This window comes from Cygnus atratus, chromosome 2, assembly GCF_013377495.2.
Source record: "Cygnus atratus isolate AKBS03 ecotype Queensland, Australia chromosome 2, CAtr_DNAZoo_HiC_assembly, whole genome shotgun sequence".
In the NCBI taxonomy this organism is placed as follows: Eukaryota; Metazoa; Chordata; class Aves; order Anseriformes; family Anatidae; genus Cygnus; species Cygnus atratus.
The window spans coordinates 125,430,805-125,446,124 of NC_066363.1; the positions used below are offsets into that span (position 1 = coordinate 125,430,805).

The 15,320-nt window shown below is 41.3% G+C and overlaps 1 protein-coding gene across 31 annotated transcripts in view; it reads left to right on the top strand.

Annotated features, from left to right (window-relative positions):
• The first annotated feature begins 556 nt into the window (after positions 1 to 556).
• The window catches only part of SULF1 (sulfatase 1), a 128,074-nt gene continuing 113,310 nt past the window's right edge, over positions 557 to 15,320 (top strand). For 4 of the 31 annotated variants that reach the window (XM_050708731.1, XM_035563108.2, XM_035563107.2 and 1 more), the window contains exons 1-2: positions 604 to 922; positions 2,091 to 2,183. The gene's annotated coding sequence lies outside the window, so the exon portion shown is untranslated. Of the gene's footprint in view, positions 923 to 2,090; positions 2,184 to 15,320 lie in introns of all 31 variants that reach the window. The other 27 variants (XM_035563130.2, XM_035563117.2, XM_035563116.2 and 24 more) reach the window with 15 other exon arrangements.

The following is a 15,320-nucleotide window of genomic DNA, read 5'->3' on the forward strand; positions in this document are numbered from 1 at the left end:
CTCCTGCCTGCACCCCGAGGGGGAGCAGCGGGGGGAAGCAACAGGGTGCTGGGGGCGCGGAAACAGCGCGGGCGCGCCTGGAAGCGCGTTCATTTACGCGGAGTGCGGGGAAGCAAGGGTTTGCGGTAAGGATGTGCAGATATCCCCGCTGCAGTATGAATGTCTGCCCTCCGGACCACAGCCCACCCCCCTTCTTCTCGCTCCTCGCCCCCCGGGCTGCCTCCAGCCTCCCGGGGGAGTCGCGGCACGGCGAGGAGCGGGGATCCCGGGCTGCCGATGTCACAGCGCCGTGCAAACCGCCTTAGCAGTTTATCAGGATCCCAGGCTGCGTCTTTTATCTCTTTTAGAAAAGCGTCCCTTGAAGGAGATTGCCCTCAATAGACCCGCCATAAAAAAAAAAAAAAAAAATTAGTGTTGCTCTTGTGCTTCAGTGCATCCCACTGCGAGAGGGTCCCAGTGGTCCCTTGGGAATACAAGGAGTTGTGAGAAGTGGCCACCGGACTAATCCACTCCCTCTACCTTCCCGCTAGTACCTCCCCCTTCTGCTCTTTTTTTCAATAGCAGCCTGTTCTCAAAATCTCAGGTTACTTTGCTAAAGAGTTCTCAGCCCTATAGTTTCTGCCCTTGTCTCTGCCTCCAGCTCCTTAAGAGCCACCCAGCCCCAGCGATTGGATTGGGCAGCCCGTCTTGACACACCACTGTGCTGAGTGCTTGAGGACGTGTTTCAACAGATGGTTGGGGTTAGTGTGTGTCATCACACTCGAGTGGGGATTAGGGGAGAGAGGCAGCCTTGCTGGAGCTGTGTGGTCTTCCCCAAGTGTGCGCTGCGAGCAAAAGAAGAACTACCTAGCTCTGGGGGAGAAGAGGGAGGAATCCTTTCCAGCAGCTCAGAGGGAAAAATAAAGCCCCACACTTTGTTCAGGTAAAGTAAAAGGCACATCCTGCTTTTTTTTTTTTTTTCGTCTCTCTCTTTTTCTTTCTCCTTCCCGGTTTTCAGAGGACTACTAGCCCAGCACACTTGTCAAAGCCAGTTGCTGCTGCCTTATCAATGCTGCTATTGTACGGCTGACAGATAACAGCGAGCACTGCCTGATGCTCGGCTGTCCGCGCAGAGCTAACACTCTTAACGCAGCTAAGGTCACGCTTGTGGAGGTGTAGATTAGAAAATCTCTCCCGGAGCAGTGTGTCCTGCCGGCTCCCCCGCCTCGCACACACGTGCTCGAGCTCTGCTCCGGGAAATGGCAAGCGGCAGGGATGCAGCCCTTGGTGCTGGCTCTGCTGCTGGAAATGCCTGGGTGTTGCACTAGGTTCGTGCAAAGTGCGTGGTCGGGAGGGGGGGAGAAAGCGTGGCAGAGCGTTTCTTAGGTTTGGCCGAGGATGCTTGAGCAGCGTAGCCTGTCTGCGGCTCAGCTGTGAGGCGACGCAGAGTGTTTGGAGAGTGCGTTTGAGAGGTCTGTAAAGTTTGAAGGCTGCTTTACAGAGACCTGGCTGGGCTTCTGATGATCGGTAGGGAGACGGCTTGGTTTACACGTGGGATTAAAGTTAAGAGAGAACCAGGAAAGTAGGAAAAGGCAGTTTACAATGTAATGCTGCTCTTGCAGCTGCAGCAGAGCAGATGGATGTAATTCATTTGCAGATCTGTTTGTGAAAGTTTTACAAGTCATTGAAAACTAAGTAGCATCACTATAATGGATCATTAAAGTCTCACTATATTTATAGATTCTAAACAAGCGATCCGAAGTGTTAATTAAATGTGAAGAAAAAATTATGTTTGGGAAGGAAAAGGGGGAGAAATGTAATTACAAATTAGCTATGGAAGCACTCTTCTGTCATTTTCATCTAATTTAACTATTAAATTCATTGATGTCTGCAGCGGGGGGGAAGCCCGGCAAACTAACTGAGAAATGTTATCGGTAATTACAGTACATTAGCTTATCAGAGAATTAAGATATTGTCATTGTTTTACTCTAAATTACCTAGATGGAAATATTAGAGGATGGGTTATTTGCCTTTTAAAATAAATCATCTACTGTATATATGTCTCCCTGTGCACAGTAACAAACTGATTTGTTTCTTTCGCACTATAACAGATCTTCACACTAACTCTCACATACCTGTGGTGCTTATGAATTATTGGCCTCCTACTTGTGAAAGAAATCTAACACTATCCTCACCACTTACAGGTGAGATATTCTATAAATAATACTGTATATGATGTGTTCTGAAATAAGATCTGTTTAGTAGTAGGCTGAGCAAGGGGATTTATAGCTGGTGCTTTGTGATTTTGGCATTCAACTGTATAACGATGCCCATAAAACCATGTTTCAAGTTGCACATATATTTTTGTCTCAAGCCAAATTTTTTTTTTTTTTTTTTTTGTGAGGAAGCTGTTTGGCCCCTTTATGGGTTGTTCTTAGCATGTATTTTCAAACATACCCTTCAGTAAGAGTGTGTCCTCAGAAGTGACCTACAGCAAATTCAGATAAGTCAAATCCCTAATAAGGCTGCATGACCAGATCAAGACTTATGTGAATACATTTGACCATTTTGGTATTTCTCTCAGCCCACTCTTTCTCACTGTGAAAAGTGATAGAAACTTTACAAGCTTAAAAATGGAAAACAAAACAAAAACAAAAACACCCACCCATTCCCCCAAAAAGAAAGAAAGAAAGAAAAAAAAAAAACACACTATGAGCCTGTGTTAATGCCTTTTATGCCATGTATATTGGATTTCTCCTCTTCACTTTTCCCAGTCTGTCCTGTGAGAAGCCCAGAAAGCCAACATACAGAGATTTATTCTTCCAAGAAGGATAAGGTGCAGCAATGTGCAGCCCCGTGAGATGTTCAGTCTGCTGCTGTCACAGCCTAGATGGGGTGCAGCCCTCTCCATGGGCATTGTCTGATCATAGACCAGATCATCTATAAAAACTGTATTTTTCAAGAAACTGCTTAGCTAATGACACATGCCTGTCTTGTTATTGTTTTACTAGAGAGAAGAAAAAAAAAAAAGAAAGAAAAAAAAAAACACAACAAGTTTCTCTAGCACTGCCAGAAAATCCTACTGAGAAACTAGGAACAGCAAATCATGTTTTTCCTTCCTTTATAATGATGGGGCTGTTTAAAAGACAATGCCCACGGGGTAGTCCAGCTTCTTGTCAAAATGTAATCTACTGTTCCAGATGGTAAACATTCAAAGACATATTTATGGTGACTTCTACATACCTTCCTTTGACATTGGCTTTTTTTCACCCTGAGAGCACTTGTACTGGGTACACACATGAAGTTCCCATTAGCATCCTAGCAGCTGTAAAAGTGCTCAGAACTCACAGAGATGTTCCTCACAGTGAGATAAAAATAATCTGAGGAAGAGATCTGAGACCAGTGCAACCTTAGTAGATCCATGATATGCTCAAGGTTAGAAATTCCAGAGGTACAAAAAGATCCATAAACTGCTGCATGAAAGCTGTAATACATTTTTGTTGCAGCTAATTCATCTTTGCTTGATAGGGAATGCTGAACATACCAGGCATGTCTGTACTATCAACTGTGTTTGTGATGTGAGGGAATCTGCGCCACACAAAATCTGGTGGGTTTCTTTTCCACCAAAATTTCCCCCCCCACTCCCAGCTAGCGAAGACTAGGTTGGATATTGATTGTTTTCATAGGGCTGTTTTCAAAGTGCTACTTTTTTTTTTTTCCTCATTGCTCCAAAACAGTGAGACAGAGCCCAAGAAAATGTTTTCCAGTCAAAATGTGTTCTGCCCTGAATTGTCTTAATTATGTGTCACTTTATTACTTGTCAGGGGCTTCCTCTTCTTAACACTTTATAATCAAGGTGGGTGAGCTTTTTCCATCATAATATGCAACTTCAATTTTTCCTGTTTGGCATATCTCCTTGGCTTTTCATTGATTTTTTTGTCTCATTTTCAGAGGAAAAAATAATTATGACTGGTGTAACCTTACCTTTTAAAAAAAAAACTATTTGGGAAATTTCCAAATGGCATATAAATACATCTTTAAAAAGTAGGCTAAATGAGAGGTCATTAGGGAAAAAATGCATTTTAGAAACCTGAAGTATCCTAGAGATGGCAAGTATCAGTGTGAAAATTATTGTAACAGCTCTCATCAGGAACTGATAAAAGCAGTTTACTAAAAATGTTGAGATGCTGGGGACAGTGTTTCCAAATGTGGAAGATGTTAAAAAATCCACGCTCGGTGGAAGTTAGAAAGCAATGGAAAAAATTATTGTGAACGATTTGAAAATTCTGTTCTGCCGAGATCACTTTATTGCAGACTATTTTGACAGTTTGCAGTTTATTATCTAGCTTTGTTTAACTTACATACTGCACTCGATATTATGTTTGTTCACGCAGGATCAGGAGTTTGAGTGTTGTGTAACGCCAGGACTTACTCTTATCCTGATGAGGCCGGACACTTGCGGTGGATGTCATGGGAGTCATGGCTTCCATGATTTTCTTAGCTTTAGAAAGGGCTTTGGGGGATTTGTGTTTGAGTGGGAAGGCAGACTGATGTGATAACAATTGAGAAAGCTCCTTTCTGACTGCCTTGAGAGCTGCAGTGTTCAACAGAGGACGGGGTCCCGTGACAACTCTGTGGTGACACAGAAAGAATCCAATTAGTGGCCACTCCTGCTGTTGATACTAGACCTCTCCTAAAAATTTTCCACCATTACCACCCTCATTGTAATCCCATCAACGATACTGATAATGGGATCACGATAATGGGATCACGAGTGTGTTTTCAGAATGCCTGTTTAAATTTTAACTGCTGTCTTAGGAGATTTTGAGGATGTTAGATTAGAAGGTACTGAATAGGCACAGCTCACAACAGAGCTACGTGATGTGCATGTCACCCAGCAGCTGTCTTTCCCATATTACGTTTTCCCAACACCTCCACCACAGGTAGAGCTGCTGTAACAGCACTACAGACCTGGGTGTTAAGGGTGGATGTACATGGTGCATATTCCATCGAGTCGCAGCTGTCCCTGCACTGCAGTTACCTGTGGACCTTGTCCCTGCATTGGACATTTACGTACATGTATGGAAAGCAGCAGGAGATGGGAGGTGATATCATCCCCTTTCACTCTGCCCCAGCAGTGGCAGCAAGGCAGCCTTTTTCTCCCTTTAACAAGTTCTAAATCATCATTCTTTGCCTTCGCAGCTGGACCAGCAACCTAATATCCACCCCAACCCCCTGCCTCTTTTTTTTTTTTTTCCAGCAACACAAATTCTCATCTAGACTTTCACGACCTTCACCATTTCCGTATGATCAGAGTCACTCTTCTGTTGTTCCTGCCAAGTAATGCACGTTAGACGCTGTCAGGAGCTTGTAGTGGACAATCTAAAATGGAAAGACTCTTAAGGCCTCCACCAGCGTTACCTCAGAGTGCAACACAGTAATATATGAATTGCCAAACCAGACACCTTTTATCCTAGCTGAATTATTTTAGCATATTTTAGGTATGTCAGTAGAATCCTTTTGAGAGCCTCTCTAAAATCTTTGCCTTAGTATTTCTTGTTCCTGCTCAAAAGCTTTGGTAACTGGTGAGATGAATTCCTTTTTAATTTTTGGTGCCTTAAGACTTTTATTTTCTGAGAAAAGTAATATTTAATTCATCTTTTGGTTTATGGAGTGCACATAGCAGTTTTGGTATCAGTTATTTCCCAGAACTTTAATTTCCCCTTTCAGAATCTGTTTAAAAGCTTTGGTAAGTCTTTGTGCACTATTAGCCTTGGAACTCAGCCTTCCTAGCCTTAACCATCAATGGTGATTTGGTTACAGTGAAACATTTCTGTAATGGCTGATCTCTTTACCCAAGACTTTGTCATGACTTCCTTAAAATTTGTCTTTGAATTGTTTTATAGAAAAGCAAAAAAAAAAAAAATACAACTTAGAATTCTAGCTTGTATTCTTATAGCTCTCTGCAGATTTGGTAGTATTGGTGAAACTTCAATTTTTTATTTATTTATTTATTTTTGCCGAATGTATCACAGGCTACTGTGACAATACCACTGTTATATTCTGGAAGATTGTTAGATGTGGTTCCATGCTATTTTGTAGATCAGTGCTATATTTTCCACAGAATAATTCATGGAGTTTCTAAATGAAAGCAAAACACTGAAAGTCAATAATTTCATGTTTTAAATAAAATCTCTCCTGATGTTGTCTTTCTGAATGTCAATGACATTGCCATTTCTCTACGATGTGACTCTAACACACCTTAGCAAGGAGAGGAGCTGCTCCACAGCAGCTGTATTTTTGTGGTGCTTCACAGGAGGTGAAGTCTGTCTGGAAAGCCCACAGAGAAAATGGGGAAAACTTTGGCACAAGATTTCTGGAGAATAAATGTAACAGGGAGCTGAAAATAGGGATTGTTTTTCTCTAAAGTGTCCATAAAAACAGAACAGTGGTCTGTTCCAGTATTGTAATTGCAATGTGCCAAGATGCTCATTATTCTAACATGTGCAATATTTTGTCTGTTTTCACTTAAAAAGAGAAAAATGTGTTACCAAGCCCATAAATGTCTGCAGAACTGCCAAGTCTCCTGACTTTTATCAGTAGTCTTGTGATACTTAGCCTCCTTTGTAAAGCTTCAAGTGTTAGAGTCAAGATATTATGTGAGAAGTTCAGATCTATCCTTTCTGGTTTTTTTAAACCTAATCCTGACTGTTGCTGAGGAAGCTGACATACATGCATGAAGCTCCAAAAACATGGAGGAAACTAACGGAAATCCCAAATCTTGCTATGTAAATGCATGCAGACTGTGTGAATAAGGTGGATTTGTGTATATTGTGCCTGGCAATTAAGAAGAAGAAAAAAAATATACCTGAGGTTTACTGTAATCAGCTCCCCCTTGGAATTTCTGATCATTTGTCTGATAATTCCCATTTTGGTAAAGAGTTTTTATTGAGGGCGAGGTTCCTTGACTCTGCTTGCAGCCCTGAAGAAAGCCATCCTTGATCCTCCCATCCTCTGCCTCCAGCTGTGTGTTCCCATCTCCTTCCTTGTGCCAGGTCTGGCTCTTGACTCACCTCCTGGTGTGTTGGATGAGCTCACTGGAGCAGTGGGAAGTTGCTTTTGCTGCCAGTTTGGTGAGCTGATTCAACTCAGCAAGTGAGCAGATGGCTCAGCGTCCGAGCTGGTGCAAAGGAAGAGGTTGGAGCTGGTGGCTTGTAGTGAGGGGGAGAAATGTGAACAACCCTGTAGAGGGTGTGAGCTGTAAAATCACTCATCTACCTGGTGACTCCTCACCCTGCAGCCTGGAACACTGTATGACTACAGGAGAGTGTGTGATAATAGACATGAAATCATGCTAATGGTGTGATGAGCAAAAGGCTAAATGTGTATGCTTTTAATGAAAGCATATCCATTTTTACAGAGAGAATTGCTGCAGTGTGACTTAGAATCTGGAAAGACACTGGTTGCTGTTTCTGATATTTTAAATACACAGATAAGCTTTGGAGAGAAATGAATAAGAAGTGTAGGGGAGAAAAGGGAAAATAAATGCTAGCACCTGCTTAGCTACTCTTTAAAAACATGACTGAGATGATGAGGGTGGGATCCAGTCTTCGTAGCCAAGGTATTTGAGGTGCCTCAGAACAATAAATACTTACAAAGCAGCTACCTATAGGCATGTACTCTCTCTGATCAATGAAGAGAGTCCCTCTGAAGGCCTTCAGGCATTTCAGTTAGACAGACAATATTTCCTTTTAGAAACCTTCAAACGCATTTGCCTCTTTCAGTAGCACATGTAGGGGTTGAAGCTTACCCACTTATTCTACCAGGACTCCTAAGGAGCTTAGGCTGGAGGAACTTGGTATCGTCTTGGGTTTCTTGGTTGGCCCACAGATGAGTGACGCCATGGATGAACATTGCCTGTATTTGAATAGCTGGAATGTAATTCCTACATATCTCTTTAAGGTGTCTCCTACACTTTCCACAGAAGAAGGTATGAAGCATGTCTCTCATTTGAACAGGAGGAACCATGCTTCACTTGAAGAGACGAGGATACTCATTTTAGATTAAAAGTTATTGAGATACAGACCAGAGAAATGGAACACAGTACTCATCTAAAGTGTCATCAGCTTCTGTACTGGGCTATGCTGAAAAGAAAAATGCATAACCTTTTCTTTCTAAAATATTTAAGTTACAGAAGAATGTTTAGAAAACCACCCACTCTTGTTTCTTGAAAGAATGTCCAAAGGCTGTGGGACAGATGAAGTTTAGGGGGATCTGAGGTGTTGCTGGGGCCTGCAAGCTCTAAAGGTACACTGGGGAATAACAGGTGGTCTTACATAGGTATGATGTTGGACAAAGAATGGAGGAAAGACAACGAAAATCTTTAAAAGTCCAGCACCCATGTTTCTGGATTTAGCTATGCTAAATCTTTTGAGGGTTACCACCCAGTGGCTTGGTTGCCTCAGGGCATGCCAGTCACAAATTAGAGAACAGTAGTGCAATAATAAAGAAAACATGCTGTAAATAATAAGCATCTTTTAACTATTGCTTTTTCCAAAGACTGCAGAAACACTAATGATGATAGATTTTAGAATAATATTTGGGTTTTGGTAACTTTCTAGCAGTAAGGATGTATGTATTAAGTCAACCTTTGTACTAATTTTTAGCAAAGATTCCCTTTGTGTCATTCCCCACTATGTTATTGAAAAGAATAGCTCTAACACCTCAATTCCTGAATGTGTCCCTAATAAAACACATATGAATTTACCTTGGATTGTTATGATCTATCTTACATCTAGAGCCAACTTATGAACTGAGGCTGTAACATTATCTGTTTGGCCACCATTGAATAGGATTTAGGGAGACCATTACCATAGTTAGACCAATAAAAATGTTCTGAAGCTAACCCAAGTTTATCTGTCAGGCATTCCAGTAGTTTCTTTTATCTCTATATCAGTAGAAGGTCGGCATTTCTTATCTCACTGTAAACTTCAGTCCATTGCTGGCATATAGACTCACAGAGGAAGGTTTCCTGTGCTCTGCTGCTGTGCAGACTTAACTCCCAAGCTCAAAAGGCTTCTGAGTTAGTTGTTTTTTTTATCTTCTTGGTATGGAGAATTCCTCTAAGGCATGGATCCTCTGAAGTAAGGAAGGGTAAAATGAAGAGAGGCTGAAGGACACATAGTCAGGGATCACCAGGCTCCTCAGAAGAATAACAAACAGTTCAACATAGGACAAAATGTCATCACAGAGGTGTTGAAAGAGATACATCATTTTTTCTAGGTCTTTTGCATCTTATGCAAAAGTGATCTTATGCAGTTCACTTTCTGTTTTTCCCTCTCACTAACTTTCTCTGCAAATTTTTCCTTTCTACAAATGCAAGTCTTCTTTTGCACTTTAGCAACTTATGAATGGTTTGAGATGCAGTATAACCATATCTCAAAAAATAGGTCATAACAAGTAACACAGACCTATTTCATAGAATAATAGTATGTCTTGGGTTGTAAGGGACCTTAAAGATCATCTAGTTCCAACCCCCCTGCCATGGGTAGGGACACCTTCTACTAGACCAGGTTTCTCAAACTCCCCTCCAACCTGGCCTTGAATCCCTTCCAAAACTTTGGATGGTGTTGTTATAGGTGGATGCTATAACTTTGGATGGAGCATCCACAACTTCTCTGGGCAACCAGTTCCAGTGCCTCACCACCCTCTCAGTGAAGAACTTCCTTCTAACATCTAATCTAAATCTCTCCTCTTTTAGTTTAAAACCACTCCCCTTTGTCCTATCACAATTTGACTGAGCAAAAAGTTGCTCTCCATCTTTCTTTTTTTTTTTTTTTTTTTTTATAAGCCCCCTTTAAGTATTGAAAAGCTGCAATGAAGTTTCCCCAGAGCCTTCTCATTTTCAGGCTGAACATCCACAGCTCTCTCAACTTTTCTTCGTAGGAGAGGTGCTCTAGCCCTCTGATCATCCTTGTGGCCCACCTCTGGACCAGCTCTAACAGCTCCACATCCTTCTTGTGCTGGGGGCCCCAGAGCTGGATGCAGCACTCCAAGTGCAGCCTCACAAGGGCTGAGAAGAGGGGGACAATCACCTCCCTCCACCTGCTGGTCACTCCTCTGTTGATGTAACCCAGGATGCAGTTGGCCTTCTGGGCTGCAAGCGTGCACTGCTGGCTCATGTCAAGGATTTCATCCACCAGAACCCCCAAGTTCTTCACTGCAGGGCTGCTCTCAGTGAGTTCTTCTCCCAGTCTGTGTTTGTGTCTGGGATTGCCCTGACCCACTTTGCAGTTAGGCTTGTTGAACCTCATTAGGTTCACATGGGCCCACCTATCTAGCTTGTCTAGGTCCCTTTGGATGTCATCCATTCCTCTGTTGTGTCAGCTGCACCACTCAGCTTGGTGTCATCTACAAACTTGCTGAGGGTGCACTCAATCCCACTGTCTAAGTTGTTAACAAAGATATTAAACAATACCAGTCCCAAGACAGACCCCTGAGGGACACCACTCATCACCAGCCTCCACCTTGACATAGAACCATTGGATCTTGGTTGTTCTGGTCTTGGGTACCGTGGGTACCTTTCACATAGAAAGATGACCATCAAATCTTGTGAACCTTTTTTGGTAGAAGATAGTTGCCAGCATAGGCTGAAAAAGCTGGGTAAAAGAAGGGCATGGCTAGCTAGAACTGAGGTTCATGCTGTTGTGGATATTGTGCAACCATATCATGACATTACTCGTTTTGACAATGTCAGGGTCTTGTATATAAGCCTGGAGAATTCACCACTCCTTCTGGCAGATGCTACAGCATAAGCAGTGCGAGAAGACTATGCATGTATTATGCATTTGTCTTTTTGTGTGACATACAAGAAACCTTGATTATTGTTTTGAATTTGCTGCAGGTACATTTGCCCTTTGATCAGAGAAAGTTCAGATAATGACCAACAGTGATTCATGTTCTACACTGATTGTACTAATACTGCTCTATACCAAAACATTAACTGGGACACCAGTGTTAACACAGTAGTGGAAAAGAGATGCAAACATTTAGAGCACCAGTGTGTTGAATCTGGTAGCTATTTGAACTATTCACTTTTTTTTTCTTTTTTTTTTTTTTTTTTCAGCTACCTACAGCTGCCAGAAATGCCACTTTTCTATTGCCTGCAATAGAAGAATGTGTTGAGCTTTTCAGTTTGGAATTGATCTCTTTAATGCATGTATTTATGGGTCTGTGTGTTTTTGAAGTCGTACCTTACTGTCAAACAACTCATCTTTAGAAAAACTCTTGCCATCAGTTTGGATGAGAGCCTAACACAGGGCAGTGCACATCTCCAAGAATGCCTCACCCCAGTCTTCCAGGCACCTTGCTGAGTCACATCTGGCATGAAAGGAGGAGCCCATGTCTCTGCCCTTATCTTCAAAGCCCTGCATGGTCCACTCATTGTTAGAAGAAGCTCTTTTCCCTGCTTCATCATGAATCATTGGCATCTAGACTTAATAGAAACAATATTACTGTACAGTGGAGGATGAAAATTCAGGTGGGCAATAAATTTCCATTGTGAGTCTATAGATACAGGCATCACCAATGAATCTGAGTGGACAGGAAACTTCTGAAATAGACAAAATAGGAGTCTGAATCATGGCTGATAGATTTTCCTAAGGATCATAAATCAGATTTGGCAAGTGGGGGATGGAAAGAAAATCCATTCTCCTTCTCTCAGTGGTGTGTCAGCATGGTTCTTGCACATATGTATTGATCTATCCACATTTGAGTTTGCTTGGAGGTATTCTTATCTCTTCTTCCAGGAGAAATCCTGGAGAAATCCTGAGCACAATTGATTCTTAATTATTTTACTGTGCAATATCTACCTTTTAGTTGCTGTAATGGACTTTTGGGGCTGATGGTGTATCAAAGAGGAACTAAGCTGTTTTCTCATAGCTAGAGACCTTAATTTCAGACTTTTTTTTTTTTTTTTTTTTTTTTTTGTGCTGGAAGAGTATTTATATTTCCTTAGAAGCAAGGAAGCTTATTTTTACTTAGAAGTAAAACAAAAGTTTTCTACTATGGTTAAAGCCACGTATGCCCTGGGAACTGTTCGTCTTACAGTACAAGTACATGGAAGTACATGAGATGGAAGATTGCCTTGGGCATACATGTTATGTAATTTGCAAAGGCTGTAGATATTATTTCTCTTTTGCTGTTTCTCATGTATCATTCATATTCTTAGCCATTTTGTATACAGTACACAAACTGTTTTCCATTTATGCTTTTGTCTTCTGGTTTTCTTACTTTAAGACCTTGCATTCTATGCTGTCAGGAAGCTGTTTTAAATGAAAGTGTAGAGTGATGTAGAATAGTTTTAATAAAAGTTGAAAGAATGTGAGCTTAATCTTTTGCATAGGAAGTTTTGCTCTCTTCCATTCTGTGCCCTGCTTAAACACTTTGGCCTTTTTTGACCTTTTTCTTGATGAAGGTTAAGTGAGAAATATCTTGGCTGCAGTCTTTCCAGCTTAACCGAAAAGACTTCGCGTAGTTCATATTTACATTCTCTGTTGTGGACATTCATCTTTCTTGAATCAAAGTTGTTAATCTGGATTTTCAGAGAGAAATGATTAGTTTGTGGCAATGATGAAGTATCAAGTTTTCCTCTCTCATGTCTCTAGCTCTGTTTTGCTAGTGATGATTTTGCCAGTCCTGTTGCTAGCACTGAACAAATCTCAGGAGCAAAGCTCAGTTTGGTTAATGGGTCCCTACCAAGCATATTCTTTATTAGTATTAAATACAGATGTAAAGAATTCTTACATTTGCAATGTATGAACACTGATTACATTGCTTCTGCAAAAAAACTAGAAATGTTGCCATATTTTCCACCTGTATCTGGGCATCTTTTGTGCCTGCTGTAACATACACAGGATGAGACAGATTGTTTTCAACTACTGAGGGTGCTATTGCCTGTCCTGCTTGCTGCAAAATACTTTGGCAGTCTTTCTGTGAAAGAGTTTTAGAGAGAGCAGGATATATGTCCTCAAGACACTGCTGCCTTTAATAGAAAGGCTGTCATGTTCTTCAGTTGTCAGACTCTTGAGAAGAAAAGAGCTAGGTCTAAATCTCTCTCTTTCCCTCAGTGCCGGTAGCACCCACTGCAGATTTTTGTAGTCTGGGATGTCTCCATTTGTTATGCCACAGCAAACTGTGCTCTACAGAGCTTTATTATGAGAGACACCACAACATGCAGAGACAGTGGTTGGCTGACTGTGTAGTGCAGGGAGAGAAATAACCATTCTTTAACCTCAAATTTCATTTTGGTTTAGTTCTCAATTTAATTGAGCCACTCACAAAACACAAGCACATGATTAGCACTGTGTTCACCCATAAATAATCTGAATAGGGATGCTCAAGTCAATTCTTTATCCCTCTGTCAAGAATAAGGAAAGCTGCCCATTCCTGTGGCAACAAAATGCTCTCAACCAGGCTCCTCACAAAACACATTCAACTTATTTCATATACTTACAGAATGATTACAGGAAAATTCCTGATGGACAGAACCTTAGGAGGTCTCAGGTCCTGCTCAAATTAGGCTCAGCTATGAGGTCACAACCAGATGCTCAGGGCTTTATCCACTTAGATCTTGAAACCCCTGAAGATAGAGTGCACAACATTTTGTGCAACTTATTCTGCTACTTGACTATTGCCACAGGGAAGAAGCTTTTATTTATATCCAGTTTGACTTTTTTTCTTTTTTTCTTTTTTTTTTTTTTTTTTTTTAAATTTCAGTTTATGTCCAGTATCTCTTGAACTCCTGCCATGCTTCACTGTCCCATGACAGAGCTTGGTTCTATCTTCTTTATAGCTTCATTACAGATACTGGATGGTTGCGGTGAGGTCTGCCCAAAGCCTGCTCATCTCCAGGCTAAACCAACCCAATGTCCACAGCTTCTCACCATGGGGCAAGTGCTCCATTATTCAATTGCCTTCGTGACCCTCCTTTGAGCTTGTTCCAGTTTATCATTTTCTTTCTTGTACTATGGGCCCCAAAACTGGGCACAAGTGGGCACAGTACTCTAGGTGTCATCTAATGAGTGCCAAGAAAAGGTAGAAAATCACTTCTCTAAATCTACTTGTTATGCTATATTCCATAAGATTCCTGCTAGCCCATTGCGTCCACCTGCTTAGGTCCCTCCAAATAGCAGTCCTGTCATAGGCATGTACTGCTCCCCTCAGTTTGGTGTCATCCTCAGACTTGATGACAGTTTTTTATATCTCCCTTTTCATTAAAGATGGTTGCTTATTTTGCTTAAATATCTGGTGCACTCAAGTTTATTTTTTCATTATTTTGTTTTGAATTAAGTTTTATTCTTGGTTTTAATTTTAAGGTTGAATTCTCAGTGTCTCTGAGTAGACTCGATATTGATAAAAAGCCATATATGAAGGTAACCCTGTGTTCCAGCTAGTAATTTCATAGAATCATAGAATATCCTGAGTTGGAAGGGACCCGCAAGGATCATTGAGTCCAGCTCCTGGCACCACACTTGTCTACCCAAAAATTCAGACCATGTGACTAAGTGCACAGTCCAAATGCTTCTTAAACTCTGACAGGCTTGGTGCCGTGACTATGACCCTGGGGAGCCTGTCCCAGTGGCCGACAACCCTCTCAGTTGTTCCTGATATATGCAGTAATAATAATAATTCATAATTCATCTTTAAATAGTTCTCACAGTCACAGTGGGCTGCAGGACAAATATTTCTCCAAAATATATTTGCATGGGATGGTCTACTTATTGGCCACTCCAGGTCTGTCACAGTAGACACCTTTAAGAAGCTCTCTTTCAAAGAATCTATTTCCAATTCAGTGGGGTTCTGTGCAGCCCAACTAAACATAGTGCTGGAGACCACTCTAATACTTATAAGCTAAAAGCATGCGGGATTTTTATTTTGAGTTTAGGCTTTATTTTCAGTTATGGATTTTTATTGCCCTTCTGTGAAGTTTGTGAACACTTTAACTGAACCTTGTGACTCCTGAAATAGATCATTTTCAAATGACTGCAACCTATGGCCTGGAGCCCTGAAAAAAACTTTTTTGCATATCTTCTTGTCAGTGGTATTGTTCCATCTGAGTTCCTTATGGCACTTTAGCAGCACTGACAAAGCTTTCTTCTCTCATCTTCATGTTTCTTAAGTTCCTCCCACAACTTCATTGTCAATTCTAAGTAGTGGTAGTTCTTACAAGTTTCTGCAACTTCAGAACTGCTAATTAAAACAATCCAGTTTTAGTTTAACACACATATCATATTGATGCATCTATTGTCCTTATAAAGCTATTTTTAAATTCTGTTTGTTGC